The sequence below is a fragment of the Anomalospiza imberbis genome, chromosome 12, assembly GCF_031753505.1.
Source record: "Anomalospiza imberbis isolate Cuckoo-Finch-1a 21T00152 chromosome 12, ASM3175350v1, whole genome shotgun sequence".
In the NCBI taxonomy this organism is placed as follows: Eukaryota; Metazoa; Chordata; class Aves; order Passeriformes; family Viduidae; genus Anomalospiza; species Anomalospiza imberbis.
In genome coordinates this window covers 4,155,981-4,183,312 of record NC_089692.1, presented here as the reverse complement: position 1 = coordinate 4,183,312, position 27,332 = coordinate 4,155,981, and positions in this window count along the sequence as shown.

Here is a 27,332-nt window from a genome sequence, read left to right as displayed (position 1 = left end):
TGCGACACTGGAGCTGCAGGAGGAAAACAAGAGCTGGGATATGTGGTTACAAAAGGGAAAAATCAAAGCACAGCCTTTGCTTGCAGTTTGCCAAGGACCTTGTCTGGAATGTGCTTTAAATGCTTACCATTCATCCAGACAAAGCTGTGCTGTGCCCGTTTGCACAGCACCACTTGACACACTGGGCAGCTGAGCTGATGGGAAATCTCTGTGAAGTTTGCAGCATTCCCAGTCCCAGGGGAGAGCCAAATGCAGGCACAGCTGCCTCTGCAGCTCTGTGCAGCTGAAGGCCTGCAGTGCACTCCAGCTGATGGATCTCTTCAGCTGGGCAGTGCTGAGCCCCCCAAGATTGAAGGAGATATTTCTGTTGTATATTTGGAGAGCTCACAAGAAGGCCCAAACAGGGATGACTCAATGAAACTTCATAGGTTAAACCATTCTCAGAGCCAAATCCCATCATGCCTGCACAGCATTGCTACAAGAGTGACACCTTCCCATTGAGTGGAATGCTGATAACTGTGGAAATAATAGATGTGCACCTCTGAAAGAGCACAAATTCAGTTTATTTTATGCCTCTCAAGGGATTATGTGGCGAATGAATAAATAAGATGCGCCAACTTTAAAAGATTTCTCAAATGATGTAGAAACAGAGAGGAAGGAAGTGAGAGCAGAGATGGGGGTGCAGGCAGGCACTGTTCCTTTATCAGCTGTGCAGGTGCCTGAGGTGGTTGCTTGGCTGGTTGGGTTTTGGCAGGGTGAGTTTGGTATTTTTCCATGCGTTGAATGGTACCTGGTGGTCACTGCCATGGTGCTGTGGGGAACCCACGGAGGTGCTGAGGGCACTGGAGCCCCTCCCCTGTGGAGCCAGGCTGGGAGAGCTGGGGCTGCTCAGCCTGGACAGGAGAAGTTGTGTGGAGACCCCACAGCCCCTTCCAGGGTCTGCAAGGAAGCCAGAGAGGGATTTTTCATCAGACACTGGAGGGACAGGAGCCAGGGAATGGCTGCCAGTGCCAGAGGGCAGGGCTGGATGGGATATGGGGAATTAGGAATTGTTCCCTGGCAGGGTGGGCAGGCCCTGGCACAGGGTGCCCAGAGCAGCTGGGGCTGCCCCTGGATCCCTGGCAGTGCCTAAGGCCAGGTTGGACACTGGGGCTGGGAGCAGCCTGGGACAGTGGAAGGTGTCCCTGCCATGGCAGGGGTGGCACTGGATGGGCTTTAAGGCTCTTCCAGCCCATCCCCATTCCATGACCATGTGCAGAAGAAAAGTGCTCAGCCGCTCTTCAGTACAGGAGGTGGTTACTGCAGGTGATGGTTTGTGCACAAGGTCTGTGCAGAGTTAAGTTATATAACTGGTTATATAACACAGTTCATCTGTAGCAGTAGAAAATTATTAGTTCCCTGCTTTTCAACCTATTTTATCCATCAAGTAAGGGGCTCTCAGAGAACTCTACAGAATCATGTTCTATGGATGATTTAAACTTAATTTTTGTGACAGCAATTAAAGCTTGACAATAAAACATATTTTGAATGCTTATAGCATGAACTTGTGCAACTGAACTAATGAAAAATGATGTTATTCTTTGAATCGTATGAAATTTATTAAAAATGAAAATTTCACCTGAAATTTCTCTTCAGCATGTCACAGTGTGGGTAGTGGAGTAATAACTATTTCTCATCCAGTTCAAGAATCTAACACTGAATTTTCCTTGCTATTAAGCTGAAAACACTTTCAAAATGTTGCTGTCACTGAATTTAATACTCATTTTAATTTATGGCAGTTGCTATCACTTGTAATGTTCTTAGAGAATATTGTTCTATCACTTGAAGAAACACTATTGCAAGTCTCACAAATAGCTGGTGGCACTATTTATCATTCTTTTCCATATGCACCACTGAAGAGTTTTCTCTAGAAGAGTCAGTTCCTTTCCCAAGCTGGGATTAAGGCCTCAGGAAGCCTCTTGGCAAACCCACAACTTCTAAGGATATATTTAATATGACTCAAGATAAGAGCATGTGATAATATATCTCTAAGAGCAGGTATCATGCAAAATACTTTAATGACAGATGTAGAGTACAGAGATCCCACACAAATAATGCTGAGAGTTCAGGTGGGCACACAGAGCTGAGGGATGATCCGTGCTAAACACCCAAACACAGCCTGCCTGCAAATAAGAGAGAATTTCTGGGCAGAACTTGGAGGAGAGGGAAGGTCCTCCCTCAGTTCTTCCCTCAGAGTAATCAAGAATGGAAAATTCTTGAGAAATAAGGCTGTTTCATCAGGAAAGCTGACTTCCAACAAGAGCTGCTAGTGCACACCCTTTGTAGAGTCCACTCTTTCCACGGAGTTTTCTTGCTGCTCTGTTTGGCTGTTTATATCACTGATTACTCAATCACAATAAAAGCACCAACTCCAGAGTCAGCTTATGTAGACCCAAACATCAAAGCTGACTGAAGGATGTGAAACACCAAGGAGGTTGGAGTTTAGCATTTTTTGCATTTGGAGCCCCTCATGAATACCTTGCAGGCAATTCTAGAATCTCATAATTCTTCCAAACCCAGCAGTAATTATGGGTCCTGGCTTTTGGCTCTGGCTTTTTCTTCAGTTAGTAATTTTTTAGAATGAAATTCACAGGTTTTCATCCATCTGAAAAAGAATCAGCCTTCTCAATTCTGTTTCCTGTGCTAGTTATCTGAAATTTAGCAGGTAAAAATATATTAACTGAACATAGAAAAAATGTTTTGCAGTATAAAGGACACAGAATGTTTTCCCGTTTATGTACATAGTAGGAAATAATATTTTATTAAAGGCAATTGCCTTCCCTTTGTTTTAAAAACCCAGCAATGAGGCTGATGTAAACAATATGTAAAGACAAGTGGATTTTAAACAGAGGCAGGTTTTCTGGAACACCAATTTAAGGCAGTGTGCATAGCAATTGCTCATCGTCTCTCAGGATCTGACCCCTAATGTGAACTGTAAAACTCAAAAATGCACAATAGACACAAAAATAAAAAAGAAAACAGGAGGTCTGGTACAGTGTGGGAAAAGAGCAGCACTCTGCTAATAGGGCTGAGCAGAAGAATGTGCTTTCACTCCAGCTGATCTGTCAGAAATCACAGTACACCCAATGTTTTCTCTGATTCATCTGAACAATGTGAGATTCTGAACTCCAGCGAGTGCTCATTGCTCATTGTTCTCCCAAACAGCCACATACCGTTCTGTTTCATCCAGCCCAGATGATCACAGATGGGTTTGAGTGGAGACTTTCAAAACTGTTTATGCTAGCAGCAGCTGATAACTGAATAAAATGTGTCAAATTGCTTTCAGGACCAACCACTTCACTCAAACACAAAGCAAACATTTGAGCTTATTTGCAGCTTGAAAACTCCCCCCTCGAACACAGCTGCCTCAAGTGCAATTGTTTCCATGCAGATTTAGTGGCACTGAGGAGTACCCCTCATTCTCTACCCCCAAAAGGCTTGAAAGCTCATGGCCTGATTTTCTAATCTTTACCCAGGTATTTTATGTGCATCTGACCAACATTTGGCCCATTAAAGTAAACAGGGCATTGTCATTTAATAGAATTAAGATTACTTGAAAATCCTCTTGACAACCATTGAGAGCAGCAATTCCCAAACATCTCTCAGCCTTTGATTGAATCAGAATTGGAAGAATATCAAATGGGTCTATTTAGAGATTGAGTAGAGACTAAAGCCCCACTTAGATGCTATTCTCTAGTCCTGGATACATAAATAAGACTTGTGTTCCTTTAATTCAGAATTCCTGCTTCAAGGCACCTTTTGAAGTCAGGTTCCTGCTGCCTTGGAGAAGGCACAGAAGTCCGGGGAGATTAAATTGGGAATGGAGCTAAGAAGGAAAACTTTTCTTTACATAAAGTCAAGAGTGTAGACAGACATTTTACTTCATCCTCCTGACATACATGGCTCAACTCCAAAGGCTTGGGAATGTTTAGAGCTAGGCAGATGTGGCAGATTTTGGCTTGGGGATTTTTTATTTGGTTTTCATATTATTAGAGGAACCTTAATGAAAGCCAGGGTTTTTTTTTTCTTTTTTTCTTTTTTTTTTAATAAACTTATTACAAGTTTTGTCTCAATATAGTATTAAAGCCTCATTTTTTTCATTAGAAAACTGTAAAGAATATACTTTTCTGGATCTTTTGAACTCAGATGGTTGTGATCTACTGTCTCTGAGTGTCAGCCTAAACAGCAGGAGCAGCAGGTCAGGAGGCAAGGGGAGTGTGTACAATAATTGCTTATATTGGGGATGGTCACACTCTGGAGCTGCATGGCACAAGCACTGAATGTGACTGGTGAAATCAGAATCATCCTCCTCTTCAGCACAGCCAGTACAAAGCAAACAAACACTTCAAAGAGCAGCTTTGGATCATGCAATCAGCATAAAATAATATTTCAGAGGTGTCATGTGTGCTGCTATAGCTGAGGTTAAAAAGCATTTCACAGTAGAAATTCCATTTTCTGTGGGATTTGTGAGTGAGACAACTTGAGTCGTTCTGGGTAGGAAAGAAGTGTCAGATCCTAGTCCAGAGTGGGGGGTATATTTCCCACTTTAAACCCAGGAAGAATTAGGGTCATGCATGTACAATTGTGTAAATGTGAGGGACCAGACCCCCCACTTCTTGCTAAAAGCACAGGTAATTGTGGGAGGGTCACTTTCCCCTCACATTTTCGTGTATGTCACAGCAAAGTGCACTGGAAATGGGCATTAGGTGAATTCTGAGGGACTGTGTGTATTTAACAGCTCCCACTCTCCCCTTTTAATACTGTCCAACCCCCCCTTGCCCAGGGTTTTTGTCTGCAAATAGAGCTGTGCAGGTGTTCAGGCTCCTGTCCTTAAATAAAGGTATTTTAAACAACCTCTCCATTGGACTCCTTAAAGTCTTTTTGTATCCTGTGGATCTGATGGGTTCTGAGTATTTCCTACAAGATGTGGAGTGCTTTCAAATCAAGTGGAAGGAAAGTAATAATTTTGGACAAAGACTCTGATGTATTTCAGACAGGGCACGTTTCTTTTCTTTCCCAAAGTCAGGGTTTATTGGTGTGCATGCCTGTTTAATCTAAGTAGTATACAGCTTATACACCTTAAATATGTATGTGCACAAGAGCTGGAACCACTCCAGAAAGAACCACTACACTTTGGTCATTGACTGTATGGATTTTAAAGCATTTATAAAGAGGTTTTTAGCTAGAAAGTGTTCCCTTAAAGACAACCCACACCAAATACACATTTATAGGACTCCTCTTTAAATACATTGTTTACCAGAGGGAGATGGGAAATTGTTTCTGCTATGTACACACATATCATTTACCTGGAAAGGAACATTAAAATATTACTTATTTCTGCCTGAGCCATTTCAGTCCTACAATTAAACCTCAGTCAAGTTCTCGTGTGTTGAAGGGTAGGACATCAACCTTATTAGTGTGTTTTCTTTGAAGAGAAATGAGTATATACGAAAGACACAAGGAAGAAAATCAACAGCGTGCTTACCCAGTTATGTTACCCATAATATGGTTTTTCTTAAATTTAAATTACTAAACAAATATGAAAGCAATTCTTCCAAAATATTTATATGCTCAATATTTAACAAGCAATGTTTAAAATGATTTGCACATGTTGATGTGACTGCTGGTACACCCACACTGGCACTCTCTGAATTGCTGAGCCCAGCCCTTCCCAAACAGGGAATTTTATAATCTTTTTCATACAGTTAAGATCCTCACTTTTTAAATCATTGAAGACTACTTTTTAGGAGATAGGGAGTGTTAACCATTTAATTCTGTGCATTTTCCATGAGTGACCATTTTTTTTATTATATTCTATATGCAGAGATGTTCTATACCAGAAATTTTAAACCTTTTTTTTTTTCTTTTAAACAGGAATATTGCCTTCTCAAAAACAAAGCTTTGAAAGAAATTGTTCTGGATTGGAAAAGCATTTTCCAGATTTGAATTGCTGTGAGAAAATCAGAGCAGCTTTCAAGTTCCAGACCAACACTTGATAAGCAGACTACAAGTGGACACTTTTCAGTTTTCACTTTTCAAGAGCTTCCCCCTTTTTTTTTTGTCTTCCTTTTTTAGTAGTTTCCTGATCTTTGTTTCCTAAAATTGCTGTTTCAGGGGAGGATTTAGAAATCTCAGTGCTCTGTGGGAAACTAAAATATATTTTCCTTTCAAATCTCTTTCTAGTAATATTTCCTGAGTTGAATCACCCTCTGAGATGTCTCAGATATGAAACTCAGATATGAAGCTCAGCTGAACTGAGGATGTGGCTCTCATCTTCTCTGGGATTTTTTAAATGCCCACCATGGCTGGTGAGAGGTAAGTGCCTGGGATGTGAATAAAAAACCCAGGAATGTTTTTTGACTCGTGGATTTATCCCTAGTACAGCCTACCAAATTTCTTTCAGGCAATTTGTACTGATTAGCTCTGAATTACCTTTCTGTGTACAGCGTCTCTTACCTGAGTTTGCAGCCATGGAGTTTTTGGTTCCCTGCAGTCCTGCACTCTCAGTGCAGTCTAGAAGTGTTCAATCTGAGCATTACAGTATCTTGGGAAATCCTGAATTTTCCTTTTCCTTTACCTGGTGGTACCACTGCACACCAGTTGCTGAATTGGGCAATCTGCTCACTAAAAAAACTTTTTAGTTATTGCAGGAGGTGCCCAAGATGGTTTTTTCCTACCTTTTTTTTTTTTTTTTTCTTAGCGAACTACAGTCTACTGTACTCTTAACAGGTCTCTTAACCTAATTCCAGTTTCCTCCTCTGCCAGGTCTTTGTTCCTCTCTCACCTGCTCCATCTGCCTTTCCCATCCACACCTCTGTCTCTTTTTTCCATTTCAGCTGTTGCTGTCTGTCTGTCCTGGAACCTACTCTCCTTCTCTCTTGCACTGGGACACTGTCCAACAATTCCTAGAAAGAGAACTCTCTCTTTCTAGTTGCTACCTAGGCAAAGAAATAAATCTAATTTGAAAATCTGGTGGACAGTTTATTTAGACAGCAGCAGTTATGTGTCGTATTAATGTATAATAATTATTTGGTATTACTAAAATTTGGAATAAAAGTAGTGCACAGTAGTTCAGCTGTTGTCATGTGAGAGTACTGCTATTCCAGGAAACAGAGGGATATTGGGATTTTATTTTATGGCAACAATGATTGATCGATTATCTGCAGATTCTGGTTTATTCCTGGATTAGCTGGGATTAAAAAACATTGAGAAAAAAGTGCTTATTCTCTCACATGTCTGAGCTGAGGGTGTTTCAGCAGAGGGTTGTAGTGTGTGGACAGTGATTGTCTAGAAGCCTCTTGCTGCTAAGGAAAATAATCCTTCCAGAGATAAAAGTGTCACCAACACGTTGGGGTGTTTGAAAGCATAAGAAGAGATATTATCTTAAGATGAAATCCGTCTAGCTGAGACAGGTTTCAGTATATTCATTAGCTTTAACCTTTGCCCAAATCTCCTTCCTTTGCAATTTAGACATGGGCTCTTATGCTCAGAAAAATTCGCATTTTGTGAGTACCAGAAGCAGCACTGCCAGTATGAAAGAGTGTTTTGTACTTTATTAAGGAATTGTTTTACAGTAGAAATATTTCATGAAGTGTGAGTGCACCATCCAGAAATTTTTGAATGTATTCCTATTAATAGCTTTTTTTCACCTAACAATCTATCCGAAAGAGAAAATCCTATCAGCATCAGTAAATCCTTCTCTAAGGCTTCATTGATCTTAGCCTTAGAACAAGATTATAGAAACAGTCCTACACAGAGATAATGGCTGGAGAATTTTGGCTAATCTCAGCACTCATTTCAGATTAGATCTAGTCATATTCAGACACACATCTCTCCTTGTAGATAACAGATGCCTACCAGTGTTTACCCTTAATTAAGATGCAATAACTGCTTTTGTTTCTTTTTGTCCTATCAAGAATAAGGCCAAATATCTTGAGAGACCTTTGATGATAATTGCCTCATACTCAAGGTACAGCATTCCAGGCCCAGGGTCGATTTCTCCTGATGAGGATTCCTTTCTAACAGTGAAAACCTGTGCAGGGAATCACATCATCTCCCTGCATCCTAATGCCTCAAACTGCACTTGGGTATTCAGCTCCCTCCTTTATTCTTTAGCTTCCATTCTGCAGAAACTTGTATATTGAAAGATTATTCAAATAGCCTTTTGTCAGTGAGTGAGTTATTTTAGGGGAAGGACAGCACATAAGAAAAATGTTGAAATTACCATAAAAGTTGAAGAAAGGATTTCATTTTCACTGTATCAGTTTTCAGATGTCAGGTTGTAAATAGAGTCCCACAAAGACTTAAGTTAGCAATACAAAGAAACCAGAATTTAGACTCCACTCTTAAAATAATATTGTGGGTAATATTCTATACCTCAAATCTGTCATTTGGTAACATAATTCTTCATGGATTTTTAGGTTCAGCAAATCATCAGTTTTCAGGGTGCCTTTTTAAACACACATGCACATTTCTCAGAATGTTTGAGTCTTTTCTTTCTAAATAAACTCGTAGGCAGCACTGTTATGGGGGATCTTTTATTATAGCTACATCACATTATCCAGTGCATTGCTTTCCATAGGAGAAACCAGAAGCCTCCAAGGGTATAACATTTGTTTGCAGCTGGATCTTTTTCTCTGTGAGAACATTTTGCTATTATTAGTTAATAGCAAGGGAAAATGGAGAGCAAAATTACTGCTGCATAAACAAACCTGTTTTACAAATGCCTTCAATATTCCAAATAATGATGCTAGAGATTTTATGATCTATTTATTTTTTCTTTGGCAGGGTCACTTTTGAATAACACATCGGTTAAGCTTACACAGTTTATCAGCTGTAAAATGGCAGAATTATTTAGGACTCCATTCTTAAACACATTAAAGTTCATGATTAAAATCCTCTTGTCTGAAGCATTTGCAAAATAAGTCCCAGACTGTTAGAGATTTGTGTTGTGTAGCTAAAAAGCTACATTTTTTTCAGCAGCAAAAGCAATTGTGTCCTCCAGTAACAATTTCTGTTAGGAGACTGACAAAATATCTTCCTGAAAATGGTCTCAAGTGTGTGTTCTAGTACGTCCTAACCTCCAGCAGGGCTGGAGAGCATTATCCTCATCCTTCTTACATGGATAACCTGATATAAATAACATGGTAGAACTGAAAGCTGCAGCAGCAAGTGAAGAAGTTGCTCTCTTTCCACAAGTGTTACAATTAAGTATTGCTCTGATGAACAGCTAAAGTCATGTCTTTACATATTTCTGCTTAAGGTACACAAACTTCAGGCTAGTGATAGTTGTTATTGTTGTTGTTATTATGTATAATTATTTTGTGTCTCTAAAGTCATTAAGGCCCTATTTTAAAGCACCTGTTCTGACTAATGGTGTGTGACATTGGAAGACAAAGGATGGGTTTTACTCTGCTCCTGTTAAACAATTCCTACATGAAAATAGCACAGAGCCCAATAAACATTCATATTGTGCTATAGTTAAAGCTGAAGCCACTGAGGGTTTCTCACCCTGGCTTGGTACCTCAGCTACTCTCTTCCCTTTTATTCCTATTTAGTGAAGCACATCAATGTATTCAATTTTTTGCATCTGCTTCAGACTCAGTGCCCAAGGATATCGTTATAATTAAGCCTGCACTCTATTCCTGCTTTGCATAAACATGACTGTGCATCAGTGGGTTTTCTTTTTCTTTAATTTGATATTGAGTTTGATATTGTCTTCAGGAAAGTAATCTATTCATTTATCACAAAAGATTGCTCATCTTCAGACCTAAGTGGAGATAGTGGGCCTTATTCCATTCCTGTGATAATTAACAATAATCTTCCCAGTGATTTCACTCAGGATCCTAACTCCATGTCCTTTTTATCCACGTCACATCACTATCCATTTACTTGAGATATTTAAGTAAGTTAATCACATTATCCTTTGGTAAGAATGGCTAAACTCCATTCATTTTAATATGGTTCATATGAGAAATATAAAGATATTAATAAGAAATAATCTGCTGTGTTTAACAGATCATAAATTTTATAGTCAAGGTATTGCTTACTTGGCCATGAAGTATCCAGAGTGTATTCTCTTAAGCAGGCTTGTTCTCCTCACTGAATTTTGAGGGAAGTTTGCCATGTTAGGCCAAAGGAGTTGTTGGTTTTACGAGGTCTGAACTGAGGCACCTGTCTGACTCCATGCTGGCTCTGCCCTGCCTGGGCTGTAGAAGCTTGCACCAGCCATGGAACCAGCACTGAACTGCACAGCTGCAGTCAGAACATGAGTAAATGCTGCTGTGGAACATCCATGCACCCAGAAGCCACAGCTAGCCCAGCTCCCAGGCTTTTGTCCCTATCCCAGAGCCAATTGAGTCAATTTAGCGGCCAGTGCTTAACCCTGAATGTGTTGGCACAAACATAAGTTTCCCCTTCTCCATCTCTGGAGTGGGGACAATGTCTGCACCCAAGAGTTGGCTGTAAAATGAAAAAAGCAAAGTTGTCAAGTGATTAATACCTGTCTTTTGGTTTGTGCTGGAGATTTTTTAAAAAGATCTTTGTAAACATACTTCTCCAAACTGCAACATATTTCTAAACACTGATGATATTTTCCTGCCCTGAAAGATGTGTTGTGTATTACCAAAGCCTTTGACAAAGATATAACTCTGTGTTTGCACTGTAAAGCTGCTTTCCACCTGCACTGACTGCTGCTTTTGGGGCCCGGTGGATTGGATGTACACTGCATAACCTACAGCTCCTAGGGCTGGCTCTGCTCCCTGCATTGCTGGCAGAGCTGCTCCTACAAAAGGCAGCCAGAAGCACTGGACTTGCTTCACAGGCATCCATCAGTTTTGTAAGATATGCACCATTCCTTTCTGAAACTGAAGGGAATTAGAGACTGAGATAGTTAATATTTAGAATTCACTTTTCACTTTGTGTCCAGCGTCTCTGGACAAAAATGTAAATCTTTAGGACCACAATAAATTCAGAAATAGTATTAAGGTTTTCAAAATGTTACAAGTCCATATTTCCAAGCTAGTATCTGAATACACAGGTGCCCTGTGCAGAGTGCAGATGTAGTATAGACCTTGTAATTTATCTTGTAGCATGTAAAATATATTAAAAAATCTGGACACAGGACTGGTTAGAAAATAATGTTGCGGTGGTGAACGAAGTTAAAAGTTTTGGCCTTTCTGCATTACCAAATGGAAAAGTCAAGCTTAGATGCATAAGCCTTTCAAATAAATAATTAAGAAATATCAAATGCTGGGCTGTTGAGATGTTTTAATTTGTTCATCCTGCTATTTCTATGCAGACCCACTCATGCTTGCATTTGGCTGCACAAACACCAAATCACTCGGGCTGCCCAAGGCTGGCACACAGCTCCTCCTCCCCAGTGGCTTTCTATCTGACACTCTGCTCTCTATCCACTTGTAAGCTGGTGTATTCCTGCCAGGCACCACACAAAGGGGAGGAAAATCAGGACAGGAATGTCAGCCTTGTTATTTCCAGCAATACAGCCCAGATCCTGAAATAACCATCTGGAGTGGCTCTTCAGGTAAGGTAACCAGGGCCCATCAGTGCTCATTGTGTGTGGAAAAGTTCAGAGGCTCGAGTAGTATAATGCTGAGTGATGCCTGATCCACTCTAAACATTTTATGTTTTTAGCTCCAACTTAATTTATTGTTGACAGTGACAGTGTCTCTGTTTATTTCCCTCTGTAATCTTTGTCTGATTTCAAGTGTGCCTGTAAATACTCCTGCCGTTTCAGCAAACAAGTTATTAGCTCTTTCAAAGGAAAAGACATGAGAGCTCTTTGAAAGGTTAAGTCTTCTGAAAGTGCCTCTTGAAGGCAGAGGCCACTTTTCCTTTCCTTTGAAGACAATCAAAGTATGGAGAGTAGCTGGTCGTGAACAAAATGATCAGGGTGGCATAACTAAAGCTTATTGAATTTGTGCTGAGGATCCCAAAAATGGCAGTTTCATTTGTTCCACACAGTTTTATCCTCTAATTCCTAATAACAAAGCTGTCTTATTGTGCACAATGAAAAGACTAATTTGACTAAATCCATTCATAAATGACAAAATCAATAGCTCTCCTTTTGAAAGTCACTCAGCATATAGAATATGAAAATTTATGGTTAGTTTACTGCTGTCATGGATGGGTCTCTCTCTCTGGTAGGAACTGATAAAGCAGCTTTTGAAGTCAGACTGTCTCAATAAAGTACTTAAATCCATCTTAATGTACCCCGGGGAAGTGAGTCTGAATTAACCTCGTACCTTACTTTTGCGACAATAATAAGGTGAAAGGGAGTACACAGCAGAAACTGATTATAATAGGTGATACAAAAGGAGACAGCAACAATGAGGCAGAAGTAGAATAGGAACTGGGATTAAGGGATCTCTCACCCAGCCATGTGCAAAAATGTTGAAAATTAATGTTGTATTGTTTAGCTAACAGCTGTCAAGTCGTTCAAGTCATTGTAATGTGCTGTGTGCTTGCTTTCCTCCCCAGCTCACCAAGAACATGTTGGAAATCACATTCCCTTTCTTCTGCAGAATGACAAAGTTAATCCCGCCTCACATTGCTTTTAAGACAAACTCATAGCAAAGGCTGTCTCTTACATTTGTCAGTTAGGATATTAACAGAGCGTGAAACTTTGATGTTAAACTGGCATTTGATGAACGGGGTTAAAAATCACTTAGAGCTGTGTTCTCTGTAGTTGTTGTGTTTGTGTGGAGATGCAAAGGATGCAAATGAGCCCTCGAACATTTGTGGGGCTGCTGTAACTAGAGAGAACAACGTGTTCCTGACATTGGCTAAGTGGGAGATGCATTTCCTGGAGAGCGCCCAAAGGAGACCAAGGAGGAATCTGAGGTTCTTTCTGTTTCATTGAAATACTGTCTGCCTTATAATAATAATGCAATAACACTAGGGAAAAAAAAAAAAAAAAGAAAAAGTCTTTATCAGACCAACTTGAAAACCAGTAAACCAGTACTATGAGACATTCTTAAAATCTACTACCCAGGCAATGCCCATATCACTCTATTCTGACATCTGTTATTATTTCTCCAGTTTCAGTTATCCTAGCTCATTGGCCTCTTTTTATACACAAGAATTGCATAAATATTGCATGAATAAGTTATACCTGGAATTTTAAAATATTTAGCAAATTTATTTGCTAAACCATTATTTTAAAAACTAATATTAAAAAATAAAATTAATGTGGTTTGCGATATTTTCACAAGTTTTTACATGGTTGAAATCAGAAATCAAAATAAGCTGGCTGGAACACTTTTGTCTCATAGATTCACATTTTATCCTCGATAAGCAGGAGATGCTCATGTTGTGGATGAGGAGAGATCTCATTCTTACACGTTCCTTTTGCCCTGATCTCCTGTTTGTGAGACAGGGCAGGTGACTCAGTACCAGGTGAACAATAGGCACCTTTTAAAGACATAGAACAAAGCTTTGTGTACGCTTCTTTGATGTTCATGGTCTCTTAGATATTGTTAAGGCCTTTTTACCTTTTCAGATGTCAGTAGATTCTTATGAAAAAGCAAATTGAAAATATTCTTTCAACTGTTCTGTTGGTCTGGTGCTGATTAGCCAGGAAAAGCCCTGTGTTGAAACCACTCTGAGGAAGGGGCTTCATCCTTTGCCAACAACATCCTTGCAGAAAAATCAAAATACATCCACTGTTAGCTTGTGGTAGCTTTAATGTAGATGGAAAAAGAATAATAATTTTGTTCTTATCAATGTAATCTTAATTTTTGACATGTAAGTGATTTATGTCTGAAGTAAGAAGCACACAAATCTTGCAACATGAGGATGCTCTCACTCATAGTAGTTTTGACTGCTGTTGGCAAATTTACCCCTGAATCCCTGCAAGCCAGTGCTCTGTTGTTCCAGAGAAACTGGCATTCTGTGCAGCAAGAGGTGCAGGGTGAAAGACTACCCTGCACTGGCACTTCAGACTGGGAACCTGCTTCTCCCACTTTGGGTGCTTCTGCTGAAGACATGCTGTGAACACATTACCTGTTTGAAGCCCTCCTGACTCCCAGCTTCCAGAAATTAGGAGAAACTCAAAACTGTGCAGTGACCAAGTTTTTAAATAATTATCAAAATCTTCAGAAATATTTTTCTTGGTAGTTTGACATTACTCTGCACAAAAATATGATATGACATGGTGCCCTCTTAGTAAAGCAAAATGAATATTTTGTTCCTGAAGCAAACCAAATAGCACCCCTTGGAACCTTGAGCAGCCTTTGAATCACAGAACATCCTGAGCTGGATGGGATGAACAAGGATTGAGTCTGACTCCTGTCCCTGCAGACCCCCCAGCAATCCCCCCTTCCATCCCTGGTGTCCAAACGCTCCTGGAGCTCTGGCAGCCTCAGGGCTGTGCCCATTCCCCGGGGAGCCTGGGCAGTGCCAGCACCCTCTGGGGGAAGCAGAACCTTTCCCTGCTCTGCAGCCTGGCCCAGCTGAGTGCTGGCATCACACACAGCACACACTGCATCAGGTGGGAGCTCAGCCCCAGCATTTGCTCCGGGGTGACCTGAAGATGTTTCCATGGTGATTTGCATTTGCTTTTTACCCCAGTGCTTGGCTTGGGTAGGACTGGCAATACTTGAGTGTTCTGAAATTAATCTCTTCTGAATTGAGATCTTTGCACCTTGCAATTTCTTAATATTCTAACTATTACCACTCAGCTCTGCGTTGCTATTTCCAATCGTCTCTGCTCAGTGCAATATTCCTCTAAAAATTTCTTTTTTATGATTCAACCTACAAATGAGCACTACTTTATTACACATCACTTAGTTACATTCTCCCTGTACTCATTATATCACCCCTTGTGGGTAGTGTTGCAAAATACCCAAGATATTTGAAACAAGACACTTGGGAGCATAAAAATTCAGTGGGAAAAAAGAAAGCAAAATGAAGTGAAATAAAATGTTTTTATATCCAAGTATGATTAGCTTTTTATTGGAGTTTTCCATTAAGGAAAATTATCTCTAAAGCCCCCTGTTTATCATAATTTATCAGTTTGGTGAGAAAACTCCCAGCAGGAAGGGTTGGTGCTGTGGGAATATTGCCTCTGAGCAGGAGCAGGAACCATTCCATCAGTTCGTGCTGGGAGCTGTGTGTGCTGAGCCTGGCTGTGAGCAGGAGCCTGGCTTTCCTCGGAGCCTTGTTACTGCTCAGTGCCCTGACAGCAGCCACTTCTCAATCTGTGCACAGAGCACGGCTCTCTTCACTTACTGCTTTGCTCTCATTCTTTCCTAAATTAAGAAAGTTCCTACTCCTCAAAACAGCACATCTGGGAAATCATCTGGCTCTGGACAGGCTGGATCCATGAGCTGAGGGACACCAGGGCCAAGTGCCAGGTCCTGCCCTGGGGTGCCCCCAGCCCCATGGAGCTGGGCTGGGGCAGAGGGGCTGGAAAGCTGCTGCTGGGAAAGGCCCTGGGGTGCTGTGCCAGGGGCTGGACACAAACCCAGCTGTGCCAGGGGCCAGGGGCACCTGGGCTGTGCCAGCCCTGGGTGGCAGCAGGCCCAGGGCAGGGCCCGTCCCCTGTGCTGGCCCTGCTGAGGGACCTCGAGGGCTGTGGCCAGCTCTGGGCCCGTCATGGCCACGAGAGCCCCGGAGGGGCTGGAGCGTGTCCAGGGAAGGGAACGGGGCTGGGGAAGGGGCTGGAGCCCCAGCAGGGGCTGAGGGAGCTGGGAAGGGGCTGAGCCTGGAGAAAAGGAGGCTCAGGGGTGCCCTTCTGGCTCTGCACAGCTCCTGACAGGAGGGGACAGCCGGGGGGTCGGGCTGTGCTCCCAGGGAACAGGGACAGGAGGAGAGGGAACGGCCTCAGGCTGGGCCAGGGCAGGCTCAGGGTGGATATTAGGGAAAATTTCTTCATGGGAAGGGTGGTCATGCATTAGAATGGGCTGCCCAGGGAAGTGTTGGAGTGCCCGTCCCTGGAGGTGTTCAAAAACCGAGTGGATGTGGCACTTTGTGATATGGTTTAGTGGAAGTGGTGGGGTCCAGTCAAAGGGTGGAGTGGATGATCTTGGAGGTCTTTTCCAGCTTTAGTGATTGCTGAGCCATAAATACTCACCTTCACCCATCCTGGCCACACTCTTCATCTCAGCTGCCAGCCAGTCAGAAGCTGATCCACTGCAGTTCAGCTCTGCTCCACTAAAATATCCTTTCTTCAGACAAACTGTCTTTAATCTTTACACTAGGCTGTTTTCTATTAGTTTATAAACCAAAATTAACCTTGGCACATGTTTTCCCATTCCTTCCACAGACCTTTTTTCCATGATTCTGGCCTGTTAAAATGGTATTTTACTAATGATTACAAGGGAAAGAGCCACTGTAAGGAAATTGATATAGTACATAAGGTGCAGATTCTGCAAGCAAGTACTCTTTCTCTCTAACAAGAGATTTTCTCATCAATCTGTATTTTGTTTTTTTCTTGCCTGAACAGGGATCACTCACTTCAGTTGTATTGCTGGCTGTGATTTTTTGAGATTGCCATCATTACACAGCAATAATCTGTGCAACATCATTTTCTATGGGGAATTTTCCCCTTTATCAGACAGAGTCCTCTTTCTTTGATAGTTTCTCCCAAGTAATATGTTCACAGCTGTATTTTTGTGTATGGATGTTTGATGTGAAGTCAATAAATGAAGTGCCAAATGCTGAAACCTGCATACTGTTCCTTTTTAGAGGAGCAAAAGCACAAGTCTTCATTTTATGGAAACAATTTTTTCCCTTTTTTTTTTTTTTTTGGTTAAGATTTGTGAGCCTTTTGTTTTTTTTATTTTGGATTTTTTTCCTCCTAAATGCTTTGGTGGAACCCTTCAGCTGGCAGTTTCTGTGCATAAATTTCTCAGCAGACCAGGAGAAAGCCAGGCTAATGAAGGGCCTGGAAGGTGAGCACATTATCCCTAAAAAGCTGGTCCAGCCAATGCCTGGAAAATTAATATCAGTGATAATAAGATAGATATAGTTGCAAAAAAGGCATATTTTTAAACAACTACTCAATAGAAAGACTTTAAATGACCATTATCAGCTACTGGAGGCATTTGAAAAGAATCACCCTGAACTGACAGTCCACATCGATTGTTTTAGCATTCAAGACAAAGGTGCAGAAAGGAGCCACCCAGACAATGACATGGATACAGCCAGAAAATCTGAGAGGGAAGGTAAATAGCACAGAGGCTGCAAAAACAAGCACTGAAGATATACAGGATTTTCCAGTGATGATAAAATGGAGAAAGTTTTAAGAGTGTAGCTTCAACAACTCAGGTTTTATTACCTAAGATTAAAAAAAAAAAAAAAGAGTAAATTTTCCTCATGTCTCATGTTTAAAATCCACAGGATGCAAGATGGGTAGATGCTGGAGGGCAGATATACATTGATTTCTCAACTAGCTTTTTTCTTTGAAAGCCTGTTAAATAAATGCATTTCAAAATGCGAATGCTCTCTCTAAAACTTTCAGCAAATGCTGGTTTCGTGCCACCATCTCTGTGAGATGTAAATGATTACAGTGGTGCACACTGGCTGCTCAGATTTGAGACCAGGATTGTTTACAAATGCACAAACAACAGAACCACTGGCTGTTTATGAGCATGGAAACACTAGGATTCCACATGAATATGCAGGCTACCTGAGCCAGCTTAGATAAGGCAACTGAGAGGAGGTTTATGTTCTCAGAATAGAAAATAATATGTATTTGTATTAAATTTATGGGGTTTTGGGGTATGAAATAGAGGCATGTGCCTAGTCTGATCTCCTCCAGCTCCAGCTAACAGGGCATCACCCTCCACCCACAGCACATGAGACAGAAGTGTTCTGTTTGTAAGGCCAAATTCATTCAATTTACAGTTTTCCACTTGTGTTTAAAATTCAATTTTAACTACAAATCATTTGGGGTTTTTTTAAATAGCATCAGTATAAAAGCTAACTCAACTAAAAAGTAAATAGTATATATTTTCCTTACTGTTTCACGGTTTAAATTGTGGAGAAAATAATTTTAAAAGCTTCCTGGGGATAGTTTTTTGAAAGGTGCACTGTTTTAATTTATCATTTTAAACGCGCTGACAACAAGCACATTTTAAAACCTCATGACACAGTGCATCAGGTTACCTAATATTAATTTAGTTTTTATAATTTATTTAATATAGTATTGATTGCATTAGCATTTGGATTAATGACCTTTTAAATGCTCAAAGACTAGAGGAGATGTCTTGTCTCGTAAGACGAGAGGACAGTCATGAGGCTGAAATAGTGGGCCAATCAGCTTTTTTAAAATAAATTAAAGATTATGTAAACCAAAGCAATGTTGAGAATTAGGGCTTTCTAATGAGATCATCAGCTCTAAATCAATACCAACAGGGCACACACTTTTGTTTGATGTTCACTGTGTACTGGAGAGAGTTTCAGTCATCAATCACTGGCTTTCTGACTTGCAGATGCAGAGTCCACCCCAGTGAAAGGTTTGAGACTGCAAAGGTTGGAGACTCTGTGCAAGTCTGGGCAATGTAAATTGGACTGTTTCCAAATGGGATGGAACTTTCCTAATCATATGTTGAACTCTGAGAATCATACAGTGGGTTGTATTGAAGCTGATCCCTTGTGAAAATAAGGGGCTGCATAATTTGCCTAATCCAAACCTACCCATGAGAAGAGTCTCAGCTGCCAATTCCTTTGCTGATACCAATATGATTTAGGGGCATGAAAACCACAGGCATGGTTTTCATGGTGGCAGGGGGTGCAGGAGAGCAGAACTTTCCTACTCTAAGTGTGGAATCTGACTCTGGGACTGTCAGCTTCAGTTGCTTTTGGCATATTTGTATACCCATTTCTTCTCATGGTTATTTGTCCTTGGGTTTTTTTTCCTCTCCCTTCCTCTCTCTGTCCCTATGTGCTGACTTACAAATACCTGTGAGCAATTAAGAATGTGAAATCAACAATGGTATAATCACTGCCCTTTATTACTTCACTCTTTATTTTCCAGTGTGTTGAATAACTGTTTGCACCCTTAGAAGTACTTTATGGTTTTGCTTTTTTTCCCTCACATACTCCAGTTGAAGCACACAGTGAATCAGCTGGATAAGTTGTATCAGTGAGGAATGGGTTCCACACTGGGCTCTCTGGTTGTAGAAGACTGATGGACTTGCAGCTCATCCACAAAGGAGACACAGTGAGGAATTCCATGGTTCTATGCCTCATATGAATCCAGTTTGTGCCATCTGTGGGGTTTTTCTTTAGCTCTCTTGAAACAAGAGTCATTACTCTTCTGTTGGATATCCCAAATATCTTTTTTAGTGGAGTATCTGTTATCCACAGACAAACCAAAACTGTAATTTGTCCAAAGCACAAGGATTTCTATTCTCCTGGGCACTGTGAGTGGAAGGGAAGGACAGGCTGGGCCACACAGCAGAGGACAGGGGAGTTTTAAGCCACCTTTGCACTGTCTGGGCTCTGTGGGCAACCCTCTACAGCTTGAACTATAGGGATAATTACCAAATATAGGAAGGGCACAGATAAATGCTGTCTTCAGCTGATTAACCATTCTCTGATGAAGTTTTTGCTGTGTTTGTGAAATTGTGGGAAACAGTCTTTTGCTAATACACCATTAATTTTTAAGTATGGTTTCCAATATGAAATATTTTTATTTTGACTATTCATTTTTAATGACTCCACAATGCAACTCAGCAAAACAATACAAAGAAAACCAATAAAAATACGATGCTATTAACATGAAATATTTGCATAAAAGCCATGAAATACTGAAGCAAAGAGTTTGTAGGTAACTGGCACTTCATGCAATGAAGACAAAATGTACAGAAGCTACCGTTAAAATATCGATTTATCAGACCAAGCTTAGAGTGCTACATTTACTGCATATTCCCTTCTGGCAAACTTTTACTTTGGGGGTATAATAATGGAGGTTATTATTAATTTATTGTGTCTTGGAGCCATGTTCATCAGATTCCCTGTTGTGAATTCAGTGGGTGGTCAAACTCGGTACCTTTTGCCAGTAGCAGTGCATTACCTTAGCCAGGAAATTGCCTTCAAAACCATAGATTTGTGATTTTTGTCTACCCATGAAACACAGAAATGACCAATTTCACTTTATAACTTCTAGGTATACATCATGAGAACTTAAAATAAGGTGTTTTACTTGTACTGTACGCACAGCAAGGCAAACGCATCGTTTTACAGACTATCTTTTTAGATCCTCAAAATATGTGTTCAAGAATAACTCAATCTTGTATCTGGTGGAGCTGCATTATTTGAAGAGTAAAAGGGTTGCATGGATAGATTCCAAAAACTAGGAAAAGAGTAGAACTGCTCTGTAGCCAAAGTATTAAAAGAAGTTAATCAATATTAATCAATATAAACTTGTTTTATTGTCTTATTTTAGAAAATAGTCTTTTGTGGGTTTTTTTGAGGTAGGAGGGGGATTAAATAGTTTAAATTCAAAATATTTTAAATTCAAAATATTTTAAATTATTTTTTAATGATCTCTGAGGGTTTGACAATTTCCTTTCACCTTCACCAAGGCCCACAGGGGCCAGTAATTAGAAGAGAACAGAACTAACCAAACTAGTCAGGGAAGCCAGGAAACTTATTTCTATTTACACATTAAATATGTATATTCATAAAAGTATAGTATAGTATATGAAGATGTATTCATGGAAAAACACATTTACCATATAAATATGTGAATATGCAAATTGCTATTTTCCTTTACTAAAGTATTCCAACTGGCAGCTGTTTTGGGTGCCTTGAAGATGTTTAAAAACTAAATTAAGGCAAAGGTACAATGTAAAGTCAACTCCTAAGTTGCAAAATGAGGAATATATTCATAACTTAGTTTTGTGTATCTCAGACCTCTGAGTGAATTCTACAAGCATTGTATTATTTAATTATTCTCCTATAAATCAACATGATACTTCCCATGAATGGTACCATAGGAAAATATTCATTCCAAGATCACTGTTTAAGTTCATATTCCTTTGATCTTTGCACTTAACTAATGCAGAAAGTTTAATATATGAATTCTGTTTTCCAGGTGTTCCATAAAAAAGGAAGGGATTGGAGCCAGGAGGTGTTTGTACACTGACAGACACAATAATGAGCAGGTGTATCTGTGTCTGTGTGTGTGAAAGTGCGAGAATAAATATGTGTGGACATGGATAGTGGATGTTTGTTGCCATCAGCTGTTTAAGGATGCAGGGATTTAGGTCAGACCTAGGTGCTAATCTCTAATGTGTTTTTTCCCTCATTAACACCAAGTGCACACCTTATCCTCTTCAGGGGGACCTGTGATAGGCTGATCCTTGTGAAATACAGACTTGCTGATGGCTCAAATGGGACCCTGTGCACTAATTAACATTTCATTTTATGGCAGCCCTTTCTCCTGTCCTATGCCCGCACGCTGCCTTAGTGGGGTGAACAGATGCAGTCACACATCTTGTGCCTGGCAGAAGAGGGATGTCACTCTTCAGAATAAATGTAGTCAGTCACCATCAACACCCGTCTGTGTGGCTGCTGTCCATGGGCAGAGTAGGGGAATGGCACTGCAGGACTTGGCTTGCTCCTTTGCTGTCCAGGGAACAGCTTTTCCTGTTCTTTGATCTTCATTTTCTTTACTGAAGTTTGAAATGTGTAAAATATTTCTGCTTCTGGCTGCTGAGACACTTATGCAGAGAATATAATGCAAGAACATTCTGTGAGGTAACAGTAATTAAAATTTGTCCTGTTAGAACAACTGAATTTTCTGAGTTGTAAAACTCCATTATTTTTAAAAAGACTCACCGTTTTGCCCTCAACATCTCAACCTTTGGTGGTGTTATCTTCCTTAATTATAGTACATCAGAGTTACTATTCACTTTGAAGTGACCTGAGAAGCTGCTAACCACTTCTTTCTTGTGATACCTAATTGGCCAGTTTTGTCAATGTAGATGCGCTGTTGAGTAAAATAACACCGGATTTGTGTATGACACAAGGACTCTCCCCAACTGCTTCAGACACATTTACTGATGTTTTTGCATGACTATTTTAAAATACAATACTGGATCCATTAGTAATGTGTCTGTGTCATTGCATGTCTGGCTTTGTTTTTGCTAACATGTATCAAAGGGACGGGAGTCAGAGGAAGCCCTTCTCGAGTCCCTGAGCCCTGGGGCATATAATTTTTTCTCTTGTACATTTAACTTTTTTTGGCAGTTTTCTGCACATTCAAACACTAATCTGTGCTGTATCCTGTCACAGCTGTCTTTTATTTCACTTGTTATGCACACGTACATGTGCACCGCAGCGCAGGAGTCAGCAGTGCCCTGGAGCCAGCAGGGCCACATCCCTGTCCTGGGGGCATCGCTGGCCAGGCCTGGGAGGGGATTGTCCTGCTCTGCTCTGGGCTGGGGTGGCTTCATCTTGAGTATTTTGGTCACCACAATATAAAGAAGATATTAAACTATTGCAGAGTATGCAAAGGAGGCTGTGGGGATGGCAGAGGGCCTCAAGGGGAAGGTACATGGGAGCAGTTGAGGGCCCTTGGTGTGTTCAGCTGGAGGGGCTGAGACCCATGGCAGGTACAGCTTCCCCAGGGGGGTGAGAGGAGGGCAGACACTCATCTCTCCTCTCTGGGATGGGGACAGGACCTGAGGGAATGGCCTGGAGTCATGTCAGGGCAGGGTTAGGTTGGACATCAGGGAAAGGTTCTGCTTCCCCCAGAGGGTGCTGGCACTGCCCAGGCTCCCCAGGGAATGGGCACATCCCCGAGGCTGCCACAGCTCCAGGAGCATTTGGACACCAGGGATGCACAGGGGATTGCTGGGGGGTCTGGGCAGGGACAGGAGCTGGACTGGGTGATCTTGATGGGTCCCTGCCAACTCAGCATCTTCTGTGATTCTGTGGTCTCTGTCCTCTCAGACATCCACCCCCACAGACACCCCTAATTCTCATCCCAGCCTTTCCAGGGAACCAAGGGGCCTTTGTCACTGAAAACTTTACAGAATTCCCGTGTAATAAATGGGAAGAAAATAACAAGAAAGGCAGCTAAGATCATCTGGCTTCTCCACAGAACAGTACAAGGTGTTATTGTGAATGAGAATTGTGCCATCATTCTGGAGCAGTGCCCATAGGGTTAAGGGTTGCATTCCATTTCCATTCCCATTAAAACTTTGCTGTGGGATAAACCTGTCAAGGTGGGTGTCAAAGCATGGCAGCTCTGACAGCATCCTTGTGCTGCTGGCACCTGAACACTGGGAGCTGGACTGAAACCTCCACTTCCTGTATTTATTTATTAACCTTCTTTCCTGTAGGCCAGAAAGTAACTTGTAGAACAGCCAGATTTCAACTAAGTCATGCAAAAGAAAGACAATAATGATCTTTCACATGAGCTAAGGCCCACACCTGTCTGTGTTAGATCATTTAAATGCCTTTTCCACCTGCCTTTTGGAATGAAACTAATTAATGCTCTTTTCTTACATGGCTTCAGTCTGATATTAAGGAGCTCAACATTCCCATTGATGACTAAAATTAAATAATCAGTCTGCAAAAAAATATATGATTAATTAATAAACTTTGAATAAAATAATTCATTTTTGCTTTTAGAGAGTATTTTACAGTTGGATATTATGAGGGCAAAGAACACAATAGTACGTGCAATAAAATTGTGTTGAATTCCACTTCCTCATTTATCTTTCTCCCTCTCTTTTGTTCTCTTTGTAAAAAAAAAAAGATTATTTAATTTAATTAAAGTTAAGAAAAGTATCTAATTCAAGTAGGTAGTCTAGAGGTTCCTTCTCTTCCACTGTGAAATACCAGTGTGAAACCAGCATCATTTGCCACCTTTCCTTTTCAGAAGATTTAGGATGGCTTCTACCTGGCAGTTGCAAAACCTGCATTTATATTTCTGTGTGAGTAGGGTTTCTGAGTTATACTTTAATCGAGTGCATGTGTAGGTACACACAGATTGTATGGATCAGCTGTATCATATGGAATCCTTATATTAAATGTAGACCCATGGTGTTTGGCCTGTGCTGTTACCCTTGTTTTAAAACCCCAGCAGCAGAAATTGGCTTCTCTTTTTTAGGGGAAAAATCTCTAATTTCCTCCCAGACTCCCTTGACTTTCAAATTGCTGCAATAGGCAGGGCTGCAGTCGGGTTTGTACCAGTTCTGTCACTCAGTAACATTTAAGCCTGTCAGCTGAGTACCATGTACAAATGCTAAATGTGATGGATTTGTTTTCAAAACATTTTTTTAAAATAAGGAAAAGGTGGAGTGTGCTCTACACTGAAGCTTCTCTGTGAATTTTAACACACTGTGGTGTAAATCTAAGAAGCCTTTGTGCCAAGAGTCTAAATAGAAGCTGGTGTGCTCAGTAAAGGTTTTTTGCTTTAAATAGACAAAAGATATATGATGATAGATAGAAAAATGTGAATTATGTGTGTGTTTGATTCATTTTCATATTCAGCTTGTAGCTTAGGAGTCACTACAGGATCTTTTCCCATTTGATCCATGCCCACATGACATCAGTAGGAGCACTGTTTTTATCAGACATATTTCTTAAAGCATTGCCAACATTGGAAATAATTAAGTTTTTCTGATTTAGATTGTTACCTAAATCATGTGACCACTTCAATCACAGTTTTAAGGCTAGAAATCAGTGGATAAGATGCAGAAAGACATTAGCAGATGAGAAGGATTGCAACACATTTGAATTTCTGCTTATAATGTGTTTGCAACTTCTGGAACTGCTCTAATGTTCAGTGTGTATGCAATTACTTCTGACACTGAAGGGAGAAACTGCCCTTCATTAATTTTAATCCAATGGCCCTTTGGATTCTCCTCAGCAGCTTTTCACTGTCTTTTGTTGTTAAGACAATGCAGACATATTTGAGAAGTGGTGTTCACAATACATTTTAAGAGAGTGTACTGCTTGAAAAGGTTACTGGAAAAGTTAATTTATATTTGGAAAGCTAAACAAAAACAGATAAAAACTCCCAACTTTTGCAAATGGTCCGTGACATAAAAATATCACACGTTTGATGGAAGACTTTTTGACCCACCATTGATTAATTTCAATGATAATGCTACCAAAAATTAACAATAAGCCAAATTTCCAATGTTTTATTCCCAAAGTTGCATTCCTGGCTGGCAGAAAAGGACTTAGTGCTGTGGGTGAGCCACTGTGGCTTAAATGACTACTGTGAAGCTAACAGGTTATCTACCATGTGCTGCATCACTGATACCACCAGCTGAATGGGGCAGCATCTGAGATTTGGGGTTTTACCTCACTGTTCAGAAGAAAAGTTCCTAAGAAGCCCTCTAATCACCTGGGAACATTAATAGCTTCTATGAGGAAAGCACTATGATCAATGTGTTGTGCAAAAAAAAAAAAAAAAATGTGTTTAGATAACCAAGGCAATAAGAAATGTTTATTTCAGAATAGAGGGCAGAAAACTTTCAGATGTGTTCTCTGAATTGTTCAGCAGTCCAGAGGACATCTTTTATTTATTGAGATACATGTATATGCATTGGTGCATCACAATGAAGCTCACAATGTAGAATGAAACCCTTTGATATATTTGTTAGTGTAAAGGTGGTTGTGGGTAGTTTAGTGAGCTGTTCCTTAGCTATTTCTCTGGACATATTTCCTGGAGATCTGGCACTGGATGTTTAATTTTCTGCAAAATACAGCACACAATTTACCTGGTGCACTTTGGAAGAGTCTCTGCTACACCTTTAGCCTCAATCAGTATTTCATCAGCTGTTCCTTCAATGAGAACACAGATCCTTTGGGGCTGACATATCCTATATGACTGTGTTTAATATGTAAAACAGCTGGCCACCACCAGCTTGACATTCTTGACAATAAACCTCATCTTTTTCATGCAGATCTTGGAGTTCTCAGAGTAAAACTCAAGCTAAAAACAAAGAACATTGTGTTCATTAAAAATATTTTGGTCAGTCTCCTGAAAGATTCCATGAAGAAGATGCCTATTACTCTTTTTTTCTCTAGACCTTTCTTTCTTGCTTTCCCAGTAGCCATCAAATGAGACTGGATCAGTAAAATTCCAAATTTTGAATAGACTGTTGTGACCACATAAGGTCTGATGCATTGTGTGACAACACAGCCTAAATATCATCATGCATTTGGGGCCCAGTCTGATTCTTTGTGTGACAAAGATGAATTTCAAGTGCCATAAAGTTTATTAAACCAGACTGAAAGAAGTTTAGCAGACATAATCCTCTTTTTTTTTTCCCAAAGTTTTAACAAGCATGTTTTTCCTGCACAAATTCAGGAGCAAGCAGTTAACTCCCAGTGGTTTCAAAGCCATGGGAATTAAGCAGGTGCTTAAAGTTAATGAGGTACTTAATTGCTTTGTAGAACCAAGATGGACTGTTGCATTGCAGGTACAATGAGAATTTGTCCCTGATTTCCTTTCTGAGGAAGAAGATTTTTAAGGATCAAGATCTCAGTTGCAGGCCATCTTTTCACCATTTATGTGTAATTTGATGTTTGAAAATTGTAATGTTCTGTTGCAATCTGGGTGGGTTCAGTTGCAGCATCATTAAAACCATTCAGGCTTGATACAAGGATTCGATAAATTTTCTAAATAGCATGACTGAAAACACAGAGAGCTGAGTAATGCCTGAGCAGCGCTACCACTGTTTTAGCAAAATACAGTCAATGCCAAGTCACACAGACCAGAAAGTCCACAGCAGTGAGGTGAATGGATCACAGGAACAGACTTTCATCCTGACAGATGGGGCATATTGTCCTGGGGGAATGGACTGGGGAGAAGGAACAACACTGATGGCTTGTGAAACATGAGTATATTTTTGTTGGAAGGAGGCATTTTTCTCACAGGGGATAACTTTGCATATGGAAATGTTACACCAGATTTTAGTTCTCCATTGCACTGGTGAAAATCCAGTCTAGTTCTTGGCACAGCGAGTCACACTCTGGCTGGCCATGGCTTTTCCAGGTGAGACAGGATTCAAGGAACCTTACCAGCATTATTTTTTTAGATCAGATACAAGCAGGGGAAGTATTTATTTCTGTCAGCAAACAACATGGCTGTAGCTGTGGTTTGTCACTGTGCAATAGCATGGCAATGAGAGGTAGTACAGAAATTCACCTTGAACCATTCATACTGCATTTGTGCTTTAAATCTTACCCTAATGGAAATCATTTACTCTTCTGTGCTGGGCTGGGCTGGGCTGAAGTTAATTTTCCTCATGGTAGCTGTTCCAGTGCTCTGGTTTGGGTCTGGAATCAGAATGCTG